Here is a 24,619-nt window from a genome sequence, read left to right on the forward strand (position 1 = left end):
TTACTGTCTGGGGAACCAGAGCTGAAGCATTGTGCACACTGCTATGAGGAGCTGGCATGCAATAGCATCCATGGGGTTAGACAGTACACCCAGCCAGTCTCCCATCCCTATTGCTCAATCAAGACAACTAAGTCCCACAAGGACCAGACAAATGTCAAATGCTGAAGCATTTTTTTTTTCTCATCGAAATTTGTCTAATACCAAATTCTAGGAGTTTCAAAGCAAAGTGCTGTGAGGTACCACTGTAGAGAGAACTGAGTCAAATTTATGAGAATGCAAGTCGTTTTCCAATTGATAAATGGTCAAAGAATATGAACAGGCAGTTTTCAGACAAAGAAATCAAAACTATAGTCATATGAAAAAATGCTCTAAATCACTACTAATTGGAGAAATGCAATTAAAACAACATCTACCAGATTGGCTAATATGACGAAAGAGTAAAATGTTTGATTTTTGGAGGGGAAGTGGGAAAACTTGGATACCAATGCACTGTTGGTGAAGTTGTGAACTAACCCAACCATCCTGGAGAGTTATTTGGAACTATACCCTTTGATTCAGCAATATTACTCCTAGGTTTATATCTCAAAGAAAAAAAAAATTTAAGAAGGGGAAAGGATCTATTTGTACTAAAATATTTAGAGCAGCTCTTTTTGTGGTGACTTAGAATTGTAAATTGAGAGCATGCCCATCAATTGGAGAATGGCCATACAAATTATGTAATACAGTCGTGACAAAATACTATAAAATACTATAAGAAATGGCGAGCAGAATAATTTCAGAAAAACCTAGAGAGACTTATATGCACTGATGCAAAATAAAGTTAGCATAACCAGTAGAATTCTGTACATAGTAATGTTAATATTTTACAATAATTAACTATTTTCAGCAATACAATGATCCAAGACAATCCCAAATGATGAAACATGTCATCTGCCTCCAGAAAAAAAACTGATATTATCTGAATATAAATTGAAGGATTGCTAATTTTCACTTTTATCTTTTTCATTCTTTTTTTAATTTTTATCTTTTTGTACAAAATTACTAATAAATGTACATGTACAACCTAAATCAGATTGCTTATATCTCAAGAAGGGGAGGAGAAGTAAAGAAGGAGAGACAAAATTTGAACTCAAAAGTTTTTTTGCAATGTTAAAAAATGTTTTAACATGTGATTGGGGGGGGGGGGAATTTTATATATTCCTTTCATTTTCTTCCCCTTGATGCTGCTTATGAAAACCTTAGCACTTTTAAATGCCCGTGATTTCGTGGGAAATGGTAAGCATTTCATACCTTAGGAAATAGTCTTCTTGACAATGTAACAGAAAAAGGAAAAGTCCTTGTCACATGACCAAATTTCTGGTGAAGTAGTATCTAAGTTTGGCCAGGCGGGCCCCCTGAAAGCACCTACTTGGCCCTTTACCCAGACCATATTGAAGTCTTTCTATTTTAATAGAACTTGCTGGAGCTTGTCATCTGCTGGCATAGTCCTGGAGAGCCCTTATGTGATTAAAAAAAATGAACTCCCTACATTTACATCCTGCCCATTTCTGAGCCCAGTTTAAGTCTCCCCTCAACCTCAAATCTATTCTTGGATAGAAGGTGAGTTGTACCACTAAGATAGCTCATCTTAGTGGATTGCATACTGACATCAAGTCAGGAAAATATCGAGTCAGGAAAATCTAGGGTCAAATCCCTCCTCAGATAATGACAGACTGTGTGATCTGAGTGATTCTCCAATTGCTGTGGAGCTCAGTTTTTTCAGATATAAAGTGGAGATAATAATGGCCCCCTTTCCCAGGATTGTTATGAGAATCAGATGGGTTAACAGATACTGCCTGCTTACCATTCTCGTGTACTGTTTCTTCATCTCCAGTCTGTGTCTTTACTTGTCCCCCAGGCCTTCTCTTCTCAGGGAATCCTTGGTTCCCTCCCGCATTTCCTTGGGGAGATCTTTCCAAGCTGTCATTCTCCCTGCATCACTCTCCGCCCAGATGCTAGTGCTTTCCCCCTAAAAGGCCATGTTCCACCTACTCTTTGTGTTTTCCCATAGGTAAGTACCTAGTCACTTCTATGTTGTCTCTATTTGAATGTAAGCTCCTTGAGGGAAGGGATTGGGGTTTCTTTGTATCCTAAGCACTTAGCACAGGATGCTCATTGATTTCCTGATTCATACACTCATTTATTCAAAGTACAAATCTTCAGGTGTCATTTAAATGTTACCTTTGTTACCTAAAGGTGAAAAAAGAATGAGTTTAGCTCATAGCTCTTTCTAACTCTCCCTGTCACTGGGACTGCAGGTAGTCATCCTGCCCCCACTGTCTTCTCACACTGAAAAACAGACTAGACCTCTTAAAAGATTTCATTTTAGAAACCTATCCAGAATATCCTTTACAAAATTCTTTTAAAGATGTCAATGTGTCAAAGGGAAAGGGGACCCTCTTAAGTGCTTGTGCTATATTTAAATAGTTCTTAATTGACTAAATGTCAAAATCCAATTGGTTTAAATAGTTCCCTTTAAATTTCCAAAGAAGCAATATCAAGAAGAAGAAAAAAGTAAACCTCTGTCCTGGGGGATTTATGTTTTTTCCTCCTTTTCCCTTCTCTTGAGATGGCAAGAGCCACAGAAGTTTGGTTCACTGCTGTGGTTCCTGCTCATGTTTTTCCTTTGCCTGGGCTCATTCCAACATGCTTATCACCATCTACTTCAATTCCTTTGTGTCTTGTTCTGATTATAATCTCCTAATCCTCTCCGGATGCCTTGCCAGAACCAAATGGCAAAGCTGATGCTGCCCTGTCTGCCCATGGCTGCGGTTGCTTGTGCTGGGGAGCCAGGCTTTTAGGAGTACAGATCAGGCCATCCTGCTCACCCAGAATCCTCTAGAGCAAGGATGGATCTCTCCATGCATTTCCATGTTAAGCAAAAGTAGTAGGAGGTCATGTAGTTCATGCCAGCCCTGAGCAATGAGTTGAGAGTGGGGAAGAGAGATCATCCTTCTACTTATACATGGTTTCCCTTTGTCTGAATTCATTCCAACTTGCTTATCACCATTTACTGATACCTGTTAATCACCATCGCTGATTGATGCTGACATGTATTTTTACACAGATGATCAAAATGACTCCAGGCCTGATCCCGAAGAATAGTTTTTGCCGTTTAAGCTGCCATATTCCTCAGATACTTGAATCAATCAATCACGATTTTTATTAACTATTATGTGCCAGGAACTGATCCAAGTTCTGAGGCACAAAAAGGGAATAGATAATTCCTGCTCTCAAGGAGCTTATAATTTAGCGTCACTACAAACTTTGTTTATTTCCACCAGCCCAAAGTTGTTCTTTCCATGCTCACGTAGGCTTAGATATTTGGTGTTTTCTTTCTTTCTTTCTTTCTTTCTTTCTTTCTTTCTTTCTTTCTTTCTTTCTTTCTTTCTTTCTTTCTTTCTTTCTTTTTCTTTTTCTTTTTTTTTTTTTTTTGGCTGAGGTAATTGGGATTAAGTAACTAGCCCAGGGTCACACAGCTAGAATTGGTGTTTTCCCTTACAAATTAATATTCTTTGTTTATATATCATTTCCGTTTCCAAACATAGTCCTCACATCCTCAGAAATTTATCCTTTTTTACCAATAATAATAATAATAAATAAGCGGCAGCTAGGTGGGGCAGTGGATAGAGTGCCAGCCCTGAAGTCAGGAGGACCTGCAACCTCAGACATTTAATACTTCCTAGTTGCATGACCCTAAGCAAGTCACTTAACCCCAATTTCCTTAGCAAAATAATAATAATAATAAAGGAAAGCAAAAATAAAAGCAATTTGGCAAAATTAAGCAGTCCATTGATCAAGTCTGACAGCATATGCAACATCATTGCCAATCAAAGGAGAAGGGCACATGTGTTTTTCATCTATTGGGGGGGGGGATAAACAGGATACGGTATTTGTATAAGGAAAGGGGGTGTATGTGAAAAAGGGGAGGGAAGGTAGAAGGGAATGGGAAGCAAACCAGCAGGAACAGCTTGTATTGTCTAGTATCCTGTTAACAGATCTTTGGTTTCTCAACTAAGGATTCGAGCTACCACACCGGGTCCGCATATGTTGATGTCTTAGCACAGTTTATGAATTCCGAGGGTGAGGGAACACAACAAGAAGGGGACTGCCCATCCGAAACTATGCGAGGGGGCGTGGGAGGGGGTGAGCCGGGCGTGGGGGGGGGGAGCCTCTCTCCCACCTGCTTCTCCACCGTGGGGCATACCACAAGCCAGAGCTGACACGGGACAGCTTCATGGCATACCACGAGCCCAAAGCGGACTTGCCACATGCCATTGCCTCCAACAACACGCATTCCGCATGCCATCGGATTCTGCCGCTCGGATCGCGCCCGGCTTCGGAAGGGACAGCTTGCTGACAGTAAACACGTCTCGATGGAGAGTCCCGGCTTGGGGAGCTAAGTGCTATCTGACCTCTCCGATGGATTCTTCTCCCCCTCACTTTCAAGTCACAACTTCTCCCCGTTCACATGCCCGAGCACTGCCCGGACGCTGAACTCCCTGTCCCCTCTTCCCCACTCGCCGCTCCCGCGATGGATCATTACTCCTTTGCCTCCTTAACCCGACCTTGTCGTGGGACCCACTGCCAGTCTCTGTTGCCAAGAACAACTTAGGATTCTTGCAATCCTTGTAGCCTGTGCTCCCTCCCTCCCTTCCCTCCGAATCCCTCTAAGAGCCCCACCTTTTTTCTAGTATAGTTTCCATTTGCCACCAGACCCACCCTCTCTGGCCCATTCTGCGCTCCTTATACCACTCAGCTTTACCAGCTGCTCCATGCCCTTCGGCCAGGAATTTCAGTTTGATCCATCCTCTGGTACTGGGCTGAGCTCTTGGCCCTTAATACAAAATGATCTACGGGAGAGAATGAAGAGAAAGAAACCAAAAGCCTAAGGCTCCTAGTCCTAATTCAATCACTGAATGAATTTCCCAGAAGTTTCTCCCAGATTAAAATTAACCCAGTCCTGTCGAAGGCCTAGGGCTTCTAGTCCTAATTCAACCACCGAATAAATTCCCCAGAAGTTTCTCCTAGATTAAAATTAACCGAATCCAGTCAAATGCCTCTGAAAATCATTTAATTGCCCAAATTTGATGTGGCCTATAAAACTATGACTCCACCTCTATTTATTGGTGTGCCGTCTCTTAGTCATAGGGTTTGGACATAGAAGAAACCTTTTAGATCAAGGCAGAAGTTCTTAATTTATTGTGTGTTGTGGGTCCCTGTGGCAATCTGATGGAGCCTATGGATCTGTTCACAGAATGATGCTTTTAAATTAAATTCATATAACAAAATAGTAGGATCACAAAGAGAACCAATTGCATTAAAATGTGAATTATTAAAAGTTCATGACCTCATAGGTTATCTAGTCTAAACCGTGAATTTAATTTTAATTTAATTTTTAAAAATTTTCAATAGTGTTTTATTTTCCAAATACATGTAAAGATGGTTTTTTCAGCATTCATTTTTTGTAAGACTTTGTGTTCCAGATTTTTCTCCCTTCTTCTTTTATGTCCCTCCTCCCCAAGGCAACAAGCAATATGATATAGGTTAAATATGTACACTGGATTTAGTTTAATTTTTTTAATGCTATAGAATGCCCGGCTTGGAGTCAAGAAAACCTGGGTTCAAATTCAGCCCCAGACTCTTATTAGGTGTCTTCCTTGAACAAGTCACTTAACCCTGATTGCCTCTCCCACAAAAAATGTTTCACTGCTGCCTGATGGTTTTTAATCACAGAGTCATTTCTAGATATGGTTCATCTCTTCAGAATTGAACTGTTTTATATTTAAAGTTTGTTTGCTTGAGTGCAAAGCAATTGGAGTTAAGTGACTTTCTCAGATCATACAGTTAGTTAGTGTCTGAGGCTGGAGTTGAACTCAGTTCCTCCTGCCTTCAGGGTCCATACCTTAGCTACCACTGTGTCTTATAGTTTTAAAAAAAAAGTTAAGAAAAAAATGAAAATTGTTTCTGATGATATAAGCACTGTCTTACCCTTGTAGCAAAAAAAGGGGTGGCTATGTTTCATTATAATTACTCAAAGTTCTCAGTCCCATACAGTTCCAAAGAAGTGAAATTGTTTAGCCAAATTAGTGCCAAAACTGGGATTTGCACTCAAGTTTCTGATCCTAAATTCAGTGCTTTTTCTACAATACTTCTGCACTGAATAAATTCTGTTCCAATGACCCTTTCTTCAACTAATCCTATCTCGATGGCCTTAAAGTATAGAGGTCTGTCGACAGCAAAACAATACAAAGTTTTCCATATATATATATATATTTCTGTGAAAACTAATCAACATAAGAAGGCATTTCAGAGACAGATAACTCTGGGTCTCACTTCATTCATCTGTAAAATGAGTATTAGACTAGGTGACCTTTAAGATACCTTTGACTCCTGAATTCTAAATAGATCAGAAGCTGGAGAGCTCTTAATTTCCTGACCCCTACAAATGTTTTCATGGCTGAGTCAGGCTCTCTGGATCAATTTCTGCATCTGTCAAATGGGCTGAGCATGGCTGGCCTTCATGACTGAAATAATGAGGTGACAAGAAAAAAAAAGACCTCTTGCAAAATAATTGGCATTAAAAAAAAGTGACTAAGTTGCTCTACGGGGAAGGAAGGCAAGCTTCCAATCTAGCCAAATAGGCTGAATATGGCAGGGTAATCTTTCCAAGGGGCCATTTGTTCCCATAATTCAGGCAAAAATATAAATTCCCTTTCTGGTCTGCAAAATGACATTCTTGGGTCTGATAATATTTTTTGCAATATTAATAATATTCATGCAAATTGAACACAAGCAGAGATTGGAATGCCAGTAGCCTTCAGTACCATTTTTGTATAGCCCAATCATACACACACACACAAACACACACACACCCCAATGACATATGCAGACAACTTTTAAAAATTCATTTTTTTAAATTCTTAGTTCTGAATTTTCCCCTCCCTCTTTTGCCTCCCTCTTCCTAGAATGGTAAGCAATTTAATATAGTTTATATAGATGACTTACTCTTAGCAATTTGCCAGAATAGAATGTAGACACAAGAAACTAGGGCATATTTCTCCCTTGTGCAACTCAATTATTGTTCAATACATTCAACACTATTGTATACCATGGATATATATTACATATATATTTAGATATATATTACATTATATATATTATATTATATTTTGGCAGATATATTTTACTTGGAGGTTTAATAGATATAGAACTGTTATTCATCATCTCACAATGAACTCACAAAAGGTACAATACTTAATACAGAGATGTAGATGAAGATTTGGCATTAGCACAAGATGGGATATTTATTGGCATTAAGAGCTGGCTCAAATCAGTGAACCTAGTTTTAATATCCTCCCAATTCCTTTTTCATTATCACACTTATACTTCTGCCACACAATAGCATATCCTTTTCTCCCAAATTGCAAACTACCTTTTTTCTGTGGTTCATTTCTACAAAATTTTGTGTTAGTTATCAATATGCTAAGGTTTTATTAGTAGAAAACTTTCCCTTCTGAGGGAAATCTTTGCTTTTTATTGTTGCTGCAATTTGTCTTTCTTTTTTTTTCACTTCTAATAACTGTTCCTTCACATTTGACCATGCTATGGCCTGATTCTGTATAGAGCAGTTTTTTTTTTTCAGTTTGGGTTTTGATTTCTACTTTCAGGGAACTAGTGATGTATTATAAAAATATGTCACAAGGAGGACATGAGGGTCAGGTCTCGGTCCATTGTGGTTTCCCAATATTCCTCTGGGCACATGTCTGGCATGAATTTATATCACAAACAAGGAGACATAAGTGCTCTTTGAACAATTCCCTGGAAAACTAAGTTTTTTTCTTTGCTGCAAAGAACAAGAATTTATTGGTAATAGAAGTTGGCAAAGAAGATTGAGTTCATCTAAAAACACTTGTCTCAGGGTACTACTCTGCAATCCCCTTTCTCCTCCTTTTGCCATGGAACTGCAAAATTAACCTTTGCCAATCTCTCTCCCTTTCAGTCTGTACATCAAGAAATAGAGACTCTCAGCTGAATTGCATTCCACATGCTGCCCGAGCACAAAAAAATAACACTGAACACAACATTTTAAAGTCCAGGAATTGTTACCACAAAGGACTCCATCCTAAATAAGCTTCCTATCAAACAAGAGCAGAGAATTGGGCAAAATCCCCAGGCCTGAAAAACCTATGGAATCTGTTGCAAAACACATTGCAAACTCCCACTGATCTAATAAAAACCTTTGATAATGGCCCAGTGGACTATTTCTAAAGAGATAGAGAGCAAGCACTGGAAGTGTGGATGTTTAGGTACTTTATTTATTGTTCCCATCCTGTGACAAGTCCAGAACAGTCTGTTACCCACCAGATTAGTAAACCCCTGGCACCTGGTGCCAGGTTGTTGGCAGCAGGTGTGGTACTTCCACAATTACCAATTTAATAATATTAACTGAAGAGATCAAACAAGTAAGGGAAAAATTCTTTTGGATAAGTCCCCTATACATACAAAGGGATAGAAGGCTGGACCTAAAGGGATGCTCAGGCAGAGAGGCTAAGGGAGATGGAGCCACTTCTGACTTAACCACCTCGCTTATCCCTATTCCAGTAAGGGATTTCAGATTCTCAAAGAATCTTTTAAGCTTTTAATAAGAGAAATGGATTAGTAAAATACACACACTCACAAATTCCTTCTCCTTCCAAAGCATTGGATTATTGAGACACCCAGCTTGATAGGATAAAAGTGATACTATAGAAGTAAAAGGTTTTAAATGTTTTAACATTTGGAAGAAAAGTGCAACACAGATTTCTTCCAGGGGATATGTGGATCGAATGAAAATTTCTTAAAAATGCTAATGTGTACCTGGCAGGAGGTTTGAGGTTTGGGGTGGTAGAGCGCAAAGAAGGGTTGTAAAAATGCTTATTAAATAAGAGAACCCAGGATGTGCTCATCAAGAATGGAAGGTATTTTTAAGGAGAGCTGAACAAGATTTATATGTCTCAAACAGGGAGGGAAAAAAAGGAATCATAACATTCTTTAAGGCTAGAAGAGATTATATAATATTGTAGCCCAGAATTTTTTTTAAATTTCAACAACAAAAAAAACTTTTAAGGGAAAAGAAACCTTTTTTGGTGATAGTTTGCTATTTTATCTATCTCAAGCATATTTGTGTATCATATATATTATGGGTATGATGGGTATATGTATGTGTATATGACATATATGTATAAATATATACACAGACCATGGCATATAGTAGGTGTTTAATAAAGATTTGTTGATTGATTTATTGGTGAATATATTTACCAATAAAATCATAAGTATAGTCTCTATCTCCTATCTATGTAAGGATCTATATAGATATACACATATATGTACATATGTATCTATATATACATATATACATGCATACGTGGCACAGTGCATAGAACATTAGGGTTGGAATCGGGAAGATTCCTCTTTATGAATTCAAATCCAGTCTCACAAGATTTTTAATATTGTCTCTCTCTCCTGATGGTATTATGTTTTAGGTTTTGTCTGTGTGTATAGGATAGAGATAAAACATGGGTCTATAATTTCAGTGATACAAGAGTTCTCAGGAAACTCTTTCTATTAGTAAAGGTTTCTCTAACTTAAAGGCTTAAAGAATTGTTTGGAGTCACTGAGTAGCGTTTTGCCAGGATCATGCAGCCAATATGTATCAGAAGCAGTATTCGAACTTGATACTTCAATGGATCTTTGATCTCATTGTTGTGGGCAATCCCTCCAGTGGTACAGATCACCACCCATCTCTGAATTCTCCTTCTATGTTTGTGGTCTCCCATTATTCTCTACAAGATGCTCTTTTAACATACAAATGTGCTGGGAATTTTTTTTTCTATCTCTCTTCCTATTAAATCGAATTCCAGTGGAATACCTAGATGATCCGTGGGGTCTCCCTGTACTCTTGGTACGTAAGTGACCCATCTTCTTCTCTGATTGGATGGCTCTCTGATGATATCTGTGAAAATGCTTCACTTGTTGATGATGGTCTTTCATGCTTCTCCATTGGCCCTTCATTAAGCTACAATTGTAATTCTTCAGTAACCATAATATTCTACTTTTTCTTGTTATTGGGGGTTTTCACATGAATATTGATGGTAAAAAAAATAAGATTTTGTTTTGAGGAGAAGCATGGAGTTTTTAAGCACATTGTGCAATTTCCCAAAGGCATTCTAGTCTGTTTCCCTCCTTTTACTCAGTTCTAGGACCAATTTATTCTCTCTCCAAAATGTTGGTCTAACCAAGATATATTCCAGCCCTATGATCTGTCTGTCCAAGGGCATTTTTAGTTTGACTATAGATATTTTTGGTCCCCTTTGTTGTAACTGTGTAGGTAGCTAAGTGAAAACTTTATTATATTAATTGCTATTTACTTAATTTAGGTGGCTTTGCAATTTTCCAGTGCTTGATACAATCAGAACAATGTCATTTACAAATAGAATGATCTGTGAGCTCTCAGCTTCTATAGGAAATCCCTTTTCCATTTGGACTCTGTACTGAATGTCTTCCATGATTATGAAAAACATCTCTGGTGCCTCATACCTCACTTAGAATGAATAATCAGAGAGTCTTTGAACAAAGTTCCTTCTGCTGTTTTGATAAAGCAGATTTCAAGAAATCTTGTATCAGTTTTAACATATGCATGAAAAAGATAGTGTAAGATGACATTTTCCTCTGCCAAATCAAAGGGTTTTCTGTAACCCACAAACAATAGACATAGTGGGATTTGTATTTATATATATATGTCAATTCTGTGCTTTTAAAATTCACGTTTTTTCTGATGATAGAATGAAACTTTCTTGAGGATGGGGACTCCTCTTTGCAACTGCAATGTGTAGCATGTGTCTTTTAATTGACTGATTGATTGATATGGTTTGCCATCATATAGTAGTCTTTAAACTTTTTTGATCACCCATTTCTATTTGTAAAAAAAAAAAAGAAAGAAAATGAGCATGAGCTTATGTATATCCATATTTATTTATTTAGATAGTAGATACATGTATTGTTTTGCATATTTTATGTTGCAAAACATAAACAAAATAAATTATTGAAGGTGACAAAGATGAAATAAACATTGTAAACTTTTTAAAATGTCTCTTTGTTAAATGTGCTAAACTTTTCTTTGCATAGACCAGAGAATTATGATGTTAGTAAGCAAAATCCACAAATGACACCATGGAGGGTCCTATGATCTGTCTTCCTGTCTGCCTGGGAAGAAGTCCATGTAGTTGCCCACCCTGCAATAGGCAAGATAGTAGAAAAGGGAGTATCAAAACTAAATAGTGTTATTGTTCTCCTTGGTTCTTTTTTATAACAAATCTTTAATTTTTTTAGTCAATACTATTTGGCTTTATAAATTTCACATTTTTCTGCATAGCTTTTTCTCATATCCTCTCAGATAGCCATGCCTTATGGGAAAAAAAAAAAAACTAGAAAAAAAGAAAAAAAATTTAATTAGAAAAAGAAAAAAAGATTTTAAAAAAGCCTTATGTTCTATGTAATATTCCATACCTCTAGGTTTCCATCTCTAAATTATGTTTTCTTCTATTTCTTCTGTAGAATCAAGCCTGGCCATTATAATTTTATAACACTCAGTTTTGTTTTATTATTTTTGTTGTTCTTTGCATTTATGCTATTGTAGTAATTGTGTATATTATTTTTATTGTTCTGTTTACTTCACTTTTTATTACTACAAATATTTTTTCTGTATTTATTCTTTTAAACATCTCTTATAGAGCAATAATATTCCATTCTATTCACATAGTAAAATTTGCTTAGTTCTCCAATTGATGAGCATCTACTTTGTTCTATGTTACCAACAACAAAAAAAGCAGCTATAAATATTTTGATATATAGAGAAACATGTTATTGACCTCATTGGAATATATGCCTATGAAACATCTACATCATTCTGTGAACAAACTCAAAATTGCTAATTTAAAGTTTCACCAACATGCATTAACATACCTGTCTTTCCATAACTCCTCCAACATTGATTATTCCTATTTGTCATTTTTGCCAATTTGCTGAGTATGAGGTGAAATCTCACAATCTGGGTATTTTTTAAAATTTCCATTTATCTCATTAATATTGGTTTGGAGCAACCTTTCAATGGTTGTTAATAATTTGCTAGTCATTTTTTTCAGAATTATTTGTGAATATTCTTTGATCATTCACTGATTGGGACTTGTTCTTATACATTCTTGTTAGTTTTTTTTTTTTTCTTTTTACATTTTATCTTATGAGTTCAACTGTATTCTTTCTCTGGAATATAATTCCTTTTTCGGGGGGACAGGGTAGTTTGAGGCTTCATGGGGATGTGAGAAAATGTCTAGTACACTATCATATTGGTCATGTGACTAGAAGGAAACTAGTTCCTGCTGTTCTCCCATCCTAATGAATTATATCACACACAAACAAAAATTGGGTTAAATACACCTACAGGATGAGACATCTGCTCTAAAATATCATTTACAAGAAGCTTGTTTACTTTCTTCTCATACCTTCATCAAAGATACTTTTCTATGTGCTCATTATTCTCATATTTTGTAGAGATCAGAAAGTAAGCATATGGTTCTGTAGTTAGTGGTATATTGTCTTAATTGACTTTTGTAAAGTAAAAAGAGTGTCTGTGATTTTATTCCAGGTCTTTGATATCTTCCCCTCTTTTGAATAATTTGAGAACTAATCCTTCATTTCTCTAATATCTAGACTTAAATATATTTCATCTATATCTAAATCTATAATGTTCAAATGATATGAAAGGGACTTTTATATTTGTTTATACCCTTCTAATTTTATTTCACTTATACAAATTCAAACAATATAATAGCAAGACTAAATAACTTTTTACATGGAAGAAATGACTATCATTTAAATAAATGCATTTAAATAAATATGCATTTTGACATCATAAACTAAATTATTATGAATACTTAATCATTAACTATAAATAAAATGCCAATATGCTCCTCTTATTAATGTGAATTCTGTCCTTTAATTTTCCTACTGAAAGAAGTGACATGTTTTGATGTTTGCTTTCATGCTATTACTCTGTTCATTGGCTTCTTAGAGTACTTATATGAAATGTTTCTCCAATTAAGTGGAAAAAATTATGTATATGGATGTCAATTCATTCCTAATATTTATCAAGTATGGGAGTTGATTAAATGAATCAATGAACACATTTCATCTCATTCTTTCTCTTGAGTTAAAAGCTACAGGTTAAGGAGTTCAGGAGACTTCAGAAGGCCTCAACATAGATGCTTGAACCTTGTGCTATACCATTTTCCACCATTTCATAGTTTTGAAGATAAAGGCCCCAGATCCCTGATGTTGGAAAAGTTTGATGGAGAAACAGAAAGATAATGCAAATAATAAGTCAGATAGATTATCATTATCATGAAAGCACCAAACATAATCTTGGGCAGATAGTGGAATATGGAAGGGCCTTCCATATTGTGGTTCATGGGGTCATGAAAAGTCTGCAACAATAAACTATCAAATAAGAAAAATAGGGGCCCCAGAAAGAAGGAGTGATTTAACCAAATTTTTACCGTGATTTGGGTTTAGACTTGGGACTAGCCCCACAGGTCTCTTACCACTCAGTCTTCTGCTCTTTTTATGCTTCCAGTCAGAGAAACTCTGAGTGAATAAAGTTCAGAGAACATGGACAAGAACAGCTTTGGCCTGAAACTGAGAAGTGGAAAAAAAAAGACTTCTTTTCTAGAAAACATGGGAGAGAGAAAGCTTAACCAAGGTCAAGTAGAGTGAAATACTAGAAAAAGATTCAACCAATCTAAACGTGGATCAAGAATTCTTAGCTTGTGTTGACCAACATCTAACACCCTATACCAAGATAAAGCAGAAAAGACATAAAGGGTAATACTATAAGCAAATTAGAAGAATAAGATCTGTGGAGAAGGGAGGAATTTATGGTCACAGAAGAAATAAAGAACATTATGAAATATAAAATGGATAACCTTGATTATATTAATTGTAAATGGTTTTCTCCAAATAAAACAAATTCATCCAAGATTAGAAGGAAAGCAGGAAGTTGGGGGAAATTTTTATAGTTTCTGATAAAGGCTCATTATAAAATATAGAGAGAATTGGCTCAAATTTATAAGAATACAAGTCATTCCCCAATTGATAAATGATCAAAGGATATGAATAGACAATTTTCAGATGAAGAAATTATCAAAAATGCTCTAAATCTTGATTAGAAAAATGAAAATTAAGACAATTTTGAGGTACTACTTCACACCTCTTAGATTGAGTAAGATGACAGAAAAAGATAATGATGAATGCTGGAGGGGATGTGAGAAAACTGGGACACTAATGCATTGTTGTTGGAGCTGTGAACTGATCCCATTCTAAAGAGTAATTTGGGCTATGTCCAAAGGGCTATAAAGCCATACATATCCTTTGATCCAGGAATGTCTCTTCTGGACCTGTATCCCAAAAAAATCACAAAAGGGTGGGGATCCACATGTATAAAAATGTTTGTAGCAGTCCTTTTTTGTAATGATAGGGAATTGAAAATTGAGTGGATGCTCCTCCACTGGGAAATGGCTAAATAAGTTATGGTGTATGAAAGTAATGAAATATTGTTCTGTAAGAAATGATGAACAGGCTGATTTTAGAAAGGTTTGGAACATGAACTGATACTGAGTGAAGTGAGAAGAACCAAAAGAACATTGTACACAAAAACAAGATTATGTAATAATCAACTGTGATGGACTTGGCTCTTTTCAACAATGAGGTAATACCAATAGAGCTGTGATGGAAAGTGCTATCCACATCCAGAGAGAAAAACATGGAGACTAAATATGAATAAAAACACAGTATTTTCATTTTTCACACTTTATTATTGTTTGTTTGCTTATTTTTTCTTTTTGATCTTTTTTTGTGCAGTATGATAAACAGGAAACATGTTTAGAACAATTGCACATGTTTAACCTATGTCAGATTATTTGCTGTCATAGGGAGGGAGATGGAAGAAAGAGAAGGAAAAAAAATTGAAACATAAGATTTTGCAAAGGTGAATGTTGAAAACTATCTTTCTGTGTATTTGAAAAAATAAAATATTATTTCAAAATTCTTATCCTTTTATTTGTCATATTCCTCTTTGGCAGACTGATGAAACCAACGGATCCTTTCTCAGAATCATGTTCTTAAATGCACAAAATAAAATACATTGAATGACAAAGAAAAACAAAACACATTTATCAAAATGATATTTTTAAGTTAAAATTTTTTAAATCAAAATAAGTGTTTTGTGTACATATTTTACTATTTATAAATGAAAACAACCATTACCAACAACACTGTCCCCAGCTGAAGGATAATCTACAGGATCAAACACAAAATCCTTAGTTTGACATTAAAAGCCTTTCATAACCTCCTTCCTAGTTTTCTTACACCTTACTACCACCCCTACACACACACACACACACACACACACACACACACACACACACAACTTTGGCATTTTCACTGGTAGTCCTCCATGCCTTGAATGTTCTCTATCCTCAAGGTTTCTCTGAACCCATTCACGTACCAATCAGTCTTCTATAAGGAGCCTTTGTCTATTCCTGTTAATTCTAGGGTCCTCCTTCTGTTGATTATTTCAAATATTTCCTGAATATATTTTGTTTGTATATAGATGTTTGCATATTATCCCCCCCATTAGACTGAGAGCTCTTTGAGGGTAGCCAGGGACTGTTTTTTACCTTTCTTTACCTAAACCCTAGTGTTTAGCACAGTGTCTGACACTTAGAAGAAGCTTAATAAATATTTGTTGACTGTCTGATTAATATAAAGTAATCTCTGAGACTCCCTAAAACCATACTGAAATAGTTTTACATAGAAGGCTAGGTATTTAATAAGGTAGTGAATAAGTGGAGGGACCTATTTACTCTAGCAAAAGTTGCTTACCTGGCCACTACTTTTTACATGTGCTATTTCCCCTTTTTTGAATATAAACTCTTTGAGGGCAAAAAATGTCTTGCTTGCTTGTTTATATTCCCCAGAGCTTAACACAGGGCCCAGAATATAGTAAGAGCTTATTGAATACTATTACATTCTATTCCAAGAGAAATAGGAAACATTTAGGGATTTCAAGGACACTGTTGTGAAATAATTAAGCTATTTGGGAGGAGAGGATGGGAATGCTGTGAGGAGGGATGGGATAGAACTGGGGCTAAACCAGATGGATAGAATATTGACCTATCACAGCTAAGTGAAAGTTTTGGCTCAGAAAATAAGACTCTTTTCTTGGCACACAGGTCCATTAATCTCAATGCATTTGCTAATCCTGCCCTATAATAGCTTTAGATGAAGTTATGGTAATGTGAGGGTAAAGAAAAAAAATAATGTACAGTGTTATTAATATCAATGATAGTGATGTTAATAGCCTAGGCCTTAATGATGGTCTTCTAGGAACAGATTAGTCATAGGAAATAAGCTGCAAAGAAATTTACCAGACTAATAGGAGTCATCAAGCCCATTTTCCATGCATGGGGAACAATATCTTTCTTATACTTCAATCTTTCACCAAGACCCTTATCTTCCTTTGACACTTATCCCATTCTCCCAACATGGCAGACCTTTATCTTATCACTAGACAACATTCTTGCTGTTCTTTCTAGTTTACCATAGAGTCAATGAATCAACAAACATTTATTTAGTACCTACTATGTAACCACTATGCAGAACAGAAAATACAAATAATATTATTTTTCTGCTTGGGCCAAACAATTCCTTGAATTTCTACTTCTTTCCTGAGAGTGCTGCAGTCAGTGGGAAGAGGGATGAATTTGGTGACAAAAGAGCTAGGTTCAAATCCTAGCACCACATCTTGCTACAAGTGAGATTAGGTAAGAGACCTCTTTTTTTATGGGCTTCAGTTTCCTGTCTGTTAAATGAGATAGTTGGACTAGCTGACCTCCAAAATCTCTTTAGATCAGGGTTTCTTAATTTGTGTGTATATGTGTGTGTGTATCTGATGGACCCCTTTGGCAGTGCAATGAAGCCTATGAACCCCTCCTCAGAATAATTGAAAGAAATACTAAATTTCTTTTAGAAGTTAGTCCAAATAAAGATTTAATTTTTCTCATCTAAGTTCAAAGACTCCTTGAAATATATATCAATAGAAGCTGTGGACCCCAGAATAAGAATACTTGCTTTAAGTTCTTAAACTACTTCTTTATGTTCATTACAGTCATTAACTATTAATAGTTAATATGGTCAATAACTAAACTATTCTAAACCAGAGTTGAAATGAGATAGAATGTTTTATTCCTCCTGTATTCCCTACATTGCTGATTGAATAAGTGGATCCCTCCATTCTGTTTACTGCCCTATTATATACTTGGTCATCTGGGTAAAACTATTTTACCATGATTTTAGGAAGTCTCAGAAATTACTTTGCATCAATCAGCCACTCTTAATTCCCTGCCCCACACAAATTTCATCTAATATTGGAACTTCTATATTTATATCTAATGTTGTATGTTTATGATATTATAACAAAAATGCTGAGCTATTCTCTCAGTCTCTGATTATATATACGTGAAATTTTAAAAAGTATTTTATAAATATTACCTTCTTTTGTCCTCAGAACAATCTTGGGAAATAGGTCCTATAATTGCCATTTTACAGATTAGGAAACTAAGGCAGAGTGAAATTAAGTGAATAGCACAAGATCACAAAACTTCCAAGTATCTGAAACAAGATTTGAACTCAGGTTTTCCTGATTCCTGGCTCAACATTCTACCTACTAGACCACTTAGTTGCTTCAATAGAAGCTTTTATAGATGACAGAAGGGAAGAAGAAAATGTAGCAAACATTTATTAAGCACCTATTATTTACCATATGCTAAGTGTTTTATAAATATCTCATTTTATCATCACAAAAACTCTTAGAAAGTTGGTACTATTATTATCCCTACTTTACAGTTGAGGAAACTGAGACTTAGCAGGTAAGAGATTTGCCCAGAATCCCACAGTTAGTATTTAACTCTGGATTTGAGCAGGTCCAGAGTTCTATCCACTACCATCTGGCCTTAAATTACTTTCTAATGAGGCCCTTTTGTTGAAGATGAATATTGTCACTGGAAATTTTTAGATAGTGGTTTTCATCCTGAATGTTTATCTATATCCCTGCAGGTAGAAGAGAATTGGTATGCTTAGAACTGTAGTTGGTAAAAAGTACTGTGGGTTTCATGATTGATTGGAACATTTCATTTTCCTAAGGCCAGGAATGAGTATGAAAAAATGTTTGGTATGAATTTTTTGGAGTGCACCTGTTACTTCATTAATATAGGGAATCCCCACTGACGAAACCATTGCAAATGGTTTCCAGCATTGGAATTTATGGTTTTTAGAGGGTTGCTGAGAACACCCAATCTCTTGTCAGTATATGTTATGTTATAGATAAGTTGACTTGACTCTGAAACAATCTCTATTCACTAAATCACACTGTCTCTCAGATATAGAATATATCTATTAATTAGGACTCAAGACTTTAAAAATTAATATCCTCCATTATTAGAACAAAAACCTCTTTGCCTCATACAACAATTCTATTTTGCTGCCAAAGAACTACTTTCCAGTTTCAAGGTATATATGTGTGGAGATGTATGAACAGGAAAAGCCTTCCCATTTACTGACCTATTTGTCAAAAACAGAGGAATATTATTAGGGATTCTTCCTGAGCTGAAAAATCGAATTAAGAAATAAACTAAGACCAGATGTTCTCTAGACTGGATGGCAAGAATATTATGAATAAGAATTGTAGAGAAGTACAATTCTCACTTTCTAGGTTAAGCACCAGTGGGAAACGTCCAGAGAAGTTTTTTTGTGTATGTTTTTGTCTCATGTAGAGTAAACCTGAGTCTGCCCTGGTATTGGGCTTCAGCATTCTAGAGTTTGGCCATTAGGGAAAAAAATGAATTGTATTGTACATACTTTAGATATGAGATATAGATTAATAAAATTTTAAGTATAGGGAGCAAAAGAACCTACTATGATTTAAAAATATATATAGGATAATATTCTATACAATATATTTCCAAAAAAATTTTATGACCTTGAATTTAGTATTCTAAGAATCTAACAGTAAAAGGGAAAGGTAGGAGGATGGGGAAAGGAGAAGACAGAGAGGGAGGATTCATGAGAAGTCAAAGCAGCTCCTGAGGATCAGGTTCAGATGTTGGTACCCATTTCAAGAATACCACTTACAGATCTGCTGTAGAACCAGAAGCTGATTCTTCAGGTCTCCAGAGGAATGAGACCGATTCAAGTTCAATTCTGCCCCTTTCTCCTGCTATTTGCTGTTCAATCATTTCAGTTGCATCTCTGACCTAGTTTAGAGTTTTTGTGGCAAAGAGTGGTTTGTCATTTCCTTCTCCAGCTCATTTTATAGATAAGGAAACTAAGGCAAACAGGATTGAATGTCTTTCTCAGTTAGTAAGTTTTTGAGGCCAGATTTGCACACATGCCTTCCTGACTCCAGGTTCAGCATTCTATCTATCTTGTCATCTCGCTGCCCACCCACACCTATACAAGGTTTACCTGGGATTATAGAAGGAATGATGGAAAGGTTTTCAATGTCTTTAATCCCAACCTGCCTGAGAGAGTTCCTAGAGTAAGGAAAAATTTCTTTCTCTGTTGACAAAAGATCTTGGAATCTAAGCATTTAGTTATAAAGGAACCACAAGGTATTTTTTCCTATTCCCCATCACCCATGTGGATAGTCATGAACTGTGGATCACCTCCAAGAAAATAATATCCCAGGACCCAAAGAGCCCACCCATATTGCCAAATTTGGCAGCCCTATTGTAGGACTCCATAATGATGTTGCCTTTTCCCATGAGAGCAAAGAGGTAAGCTGGGACGCAGAACTGCTTTTGTCATTGGAAAGAAGGGCTTTACAGAAAGAACCAGCATAGTAAGGCTACAGACACCATGGCTTTTGTGGCTGGTTTCACTGTGACACCCATGAGTGTTCTGGATTATCAGATAAAGCACAATGGGAAGCTGCTTTTAAAAAGTCTGATATCCTCTTCCTTTGAGCACCTGCCTTGGTGACCACTTGCATACCCACATAATTTAAAGATTCATTGTCAGTAAAAGGGGAGTTAGTAACACAAACCAAATGGTGTTTAAGACAGAGGAAGATTTAGTAGTCTGGGTTTCCTAGTTTTTCATCCTTATTCAGAGAATGTCTTCCTAACTGGGACTCTGCTGGGGTATTAAGCAATCCCCCATTTTCTTCAGAAGAGAAATGAAATCCAATATGAGATTAAAGGAAAAGAAACTATTAGGAATAAACAAAGTGGGAAGCCATTATTCCTGTGACATCCAAGCTTTGTTTCACAAACAATCATCACCCCAAACCTCTTTCTACTTTTTCTTTCACACAAAGGAATCATAAAGTTCATCTTGAAAGGAGAAAGGAAGTCTCCAAAAATTCACCAAGAGGAAACAGCACCTGGGTATGCTGACAACCAGCATCCTCTCAAGGAAGGGATTCCAGACTGGTCTCCATAGTCTTGAAATGAATAGCATTAATACCCTTCTGTTTGTTTTTCATTTGGTATCAGGCAGATAACACCCTTCATCATCAATAAATGTGCTTTAATTAAATCTTTTTTTGAAAAATGAACTCAGGCTAAACTCATCACCTGACATTCCATACAAAAGTCTTCAATACTACTGAATTCTAAATAGTTCTTTACCTATTATCTTTCCCAAATGATAAAGAAAACACAATTTAGTATCAGTCAATGCTCACTTTTTCAGAAGCACTAAGATCCTGTAACAATATTTTATTTCTTCGATATAGAAATTCAATAGGAATCTCTTAAATGAATAGCTTTACCTTATCACAAGAGGATTCTCCTTTATTCTGAAATATGAGTTAGGGAGTAGATCCTCAGTGTCTAACACAATATCTAGCTAGTAGTAGTACTATTTTAAATAAATGCTAATTGATTGCTTTTGAACTTTTCTATCAGGGCCTTCTGCAACAGTCCTGAAATAAAAGGCTCATCAGGAAATAAATGAAGACCTGCTGAAAAACACAGGAGACTGGTAGAGAAGGAGGTGGCAGGGAGGTGGAGGGGGGACACAGGAGACTTTTCTGGGAAACTTGAAGGGAATAAAAATGTGAAGAAATAAAGAATGCAGTGGATCAGCTCTTGGCTAAGTATGATTTGTGCTAACTTGTCCAGCTGTTCTGGTACAGAGACTTCCATGAAGTAAGAACAGAACATTCTCCAACTTCATCCTCCACTGTCAAGTTTTTGATAGGTATTTCTGACAGGCATGAAGATTTGGCCAGAAGCTGATCATTGCTAACAACAGGATTCTCTCTTCCTGGCTTCATGACAGGACTCTCCCTCTGGCAAGATTCAGAGCACCCATTCTTTCTTTGGCCAGGACATAGCAGAGAAATTAAGTCTTCATGTCATGGAAATCTCACAAGTACTTAGGAAGGCTGATTGGCCCAGTTCCTTGCAGCTGAAACCTTCATGATTTCTACTTTTATATCTACAGCAAACAAATTGGCTACTCCTATTCAGACTTCTAATCCATCTCACCCTATTTGGGAATCCAAATTACCCTTCATTCAAAATGTGGAATTCTCTTGTGATAACAGCTCAGTTGTAGAGCTGTACATATTTAATAAATGATGGGAAATTGGGGCGTTTTGCTTACTGCTAAATAACTTAGCCATCCTAGGAGAATTAATTTCTGTAATGGAGATCCTCCATGAAAATTCTTCTTTGATAGCTTGTTGTAACCTAGAAGTGACCCTGGATTCACAGAGCTTTGTCAGAGGAGGACGGGCTATGACAAATTCCACTGTGCTGGAAAGACTTCAAGCAGGAGCCCAACCACTAGTGGTATTTCTGTGGTCTAAGAACTGGCCAAAGTAACTTTGGAGAGGCTCATCACAAAAAGGTCATTGTTGGCTACAGAAGGTCATGAAGGCCATCTTTGTTATAACCCACATCAATGGAACAAGTAACCTCCTTGAGTGAAATCAAGGATCCATGAAATATTGAATGAATAGGCTTACCTGCCTGAATTCCAATGGCACTATCAAATAAAGTAACACTCCCTGAATGTTGCTTCAAGATGGAAATTTCCTTTCACCTTACTGAAAAGGGGGCACATTGGATGAAATACTGTCAGCTTAGTTTATTTATTTCTTCTTTAAAATTGTGATTATTTATTGTTAACAATTTTTCTTTTCAAAATTTTGAATTCCAAATTTTTATTTCCATTCTACCTCTCCCTTTATATACCAAGAAAGCAAACAAAATTATATCAATTATACATCTGAAATCATGCAAAATATTTTTCCAAATTAGCTATATCACAAAAAAAGCAAGAAAAATAAAGTGGGGAAAATATGCTTCAATTTGCACTCAGAGTTGATCAGTTCTCTCTCTGAGGACGAATAACATTTTTTCATCATGTCTCCTTTGAAACTGTCTTGGATTGTTGTGTAGATTATAATAGTCAAGTCCTTTACGGTTGATCATTGTTACAATATTGCTGTTATTTTGAACAGTAATCTCTTGATTATTTTCACTTCACTTTGTATCATTTCATACAAGTGTTGCCATTGCTTGATCCTGAAACCACTTGCCTCATTTTTTTATAACACTGTAGTACTGCACTACAATCATATGCCTTAACTTATTCAGCCACTCAGTTGATAGGCATCCCCTTAATTTCCAATTGTTTTCCAATATACACACATCTCTATAAATATTTTTGAATATATACATTCTTTTTCTCTTTCTTTGATCTTTTTTGGGTATTACCTAGTAGTGGTCCTATTGGATCAAAGGAGATATACAGTTTTATAGCTCTACGGGCATAGTTCCAATCTGTTCTCCAGAATGATGGGACGAGTTCACAACTCCACAAATAGTTTACTTGTAAACTTTACTTTCACCCCTCCAAGAGTTGTCATTTCTGATGTGTATCATTTCTGAGATGTGAGAAAGTGAAATTTTGTCATTACCCACTATTGCCCCATTTTCCCTTCTATTATAAAAGTTCTTCTTTGCATACTTTTATGTGAGAAAATTTTCCCCATTCTATCTCTCCCTTTTTCCTTCTCCCAGTACATCCTTTTTTTATCTCCTCATTTATTTAAAAGATCATCCTACCACAATTGACCAATGCTAATATTCTTTATATAGACTCTACTGTCCTATAAATCATAAAGTTCTTGGAAGTAATATATATCATCTTCCTATATAAGAATGTAAATAGTTTAACTTTATTCAATCCCTTATTATTATATTCTTTCATATTCACCTTTCTATGCTTTTCTTGAGTCTTCTGCTTGAATGTCAAATATTCTCTTCAGCTTTGGTCTTCTCATCAGGAATGCCTAGAAATCCTCCCTGTTTCATTAGATGTGCATTTTCCACCTGAAGGATTGTACCTGTTTAGCTGGGTAGGTTATTCTTGTTTGTAATCATAATTTGTTTTTTGCCTTCTGGAATATTATAGTACAAGCCCATCACTTCTTTAACATGGAAGCTGTTAAGTTTTGTGTGATTCTGACTCTAGATTCATGATATTTGAATTTTTCCTAAGAACTCTGGAATGTGGCTATAATTTTCTTGAGAATTTTCATTTGGGGATTTCTTTCAGGAGATAATTAATGAATTTTTTCCATTTCTATTTTACTCTCTGAATCTAAGATATCCGATAATGATGACTTGAAATAAGATGTATAGGATCTTTTTTTTTTTTTAATCATGACTTCCAGGGAAACTAATAATTCTTAAATTCATGATCTACTTTTTCAGGTTACTTGTTTTTTCTGATGAGATATAACATATTTTCTTCTATTTTCCATTATTTTTACTTTGTTTTATTGTTTTTTGATGTTTTGTGGAGTCATTAGCTTCCATATGCTCAATTCTAATATTTAAGAAATTATTTTCTTCATTGAGCTTTGTGTATCTCTTTTTCCATTTGGCCAATTCCACTTTTTAAGTTCTTTTCTTCAGTAAATTTTTACTTCCTTTTCAGTGTAGCTTAAAGTCAGATAGGTAGTGTAGTAAGAATTAAAGGAAGAATTTGAATTTAGCACCTTTGACTCCAGAAATGGGGTTTGTTTCACTATTCAAAGATTGTATATCCAAAAGTCTGTGAAGCTAAGATACTGAACATGGTTATCACGTAATCTTAGAAATAGATTAATTAAATTGCCTAATTTTGAACTAGCCATACCATTAATTAGTCTATTTCCAAAGATGATTAGAGAAGAAAGAAAAGGATCTATATGTTCTAAAATGTTTATAGTAACTCTCTTTTGGTGGCAAAATCCTGGAAAATACAGGCATACCCATCAATTGAGGAATGCCTAAACAAGTTGTGGCATATGATTATGAAGGAGTACTACTGTGCTATAAGAAATGATGAGCTCAGTGATCTTAGAAAAGCATAAATTTGAAATAAGAACAAAATGAGCAGAACCAAAAGAACATTGTATACAGTA

This window comes from Sarcophilus harrisii, chromosome 1 (genome assembly GCF_902635505.1).
Source record: "Sarcophilus harrisii chromosome 1, mSarHar1.11, whole genome shotgun sequence".
NCBI classification, from domain to species: Eukaryota; Metazoa; Chordata; class Mammalia; order Dasyuromorphia; family Dasyuridae; genus Sarcophilus; species Sarcophilus harrisii.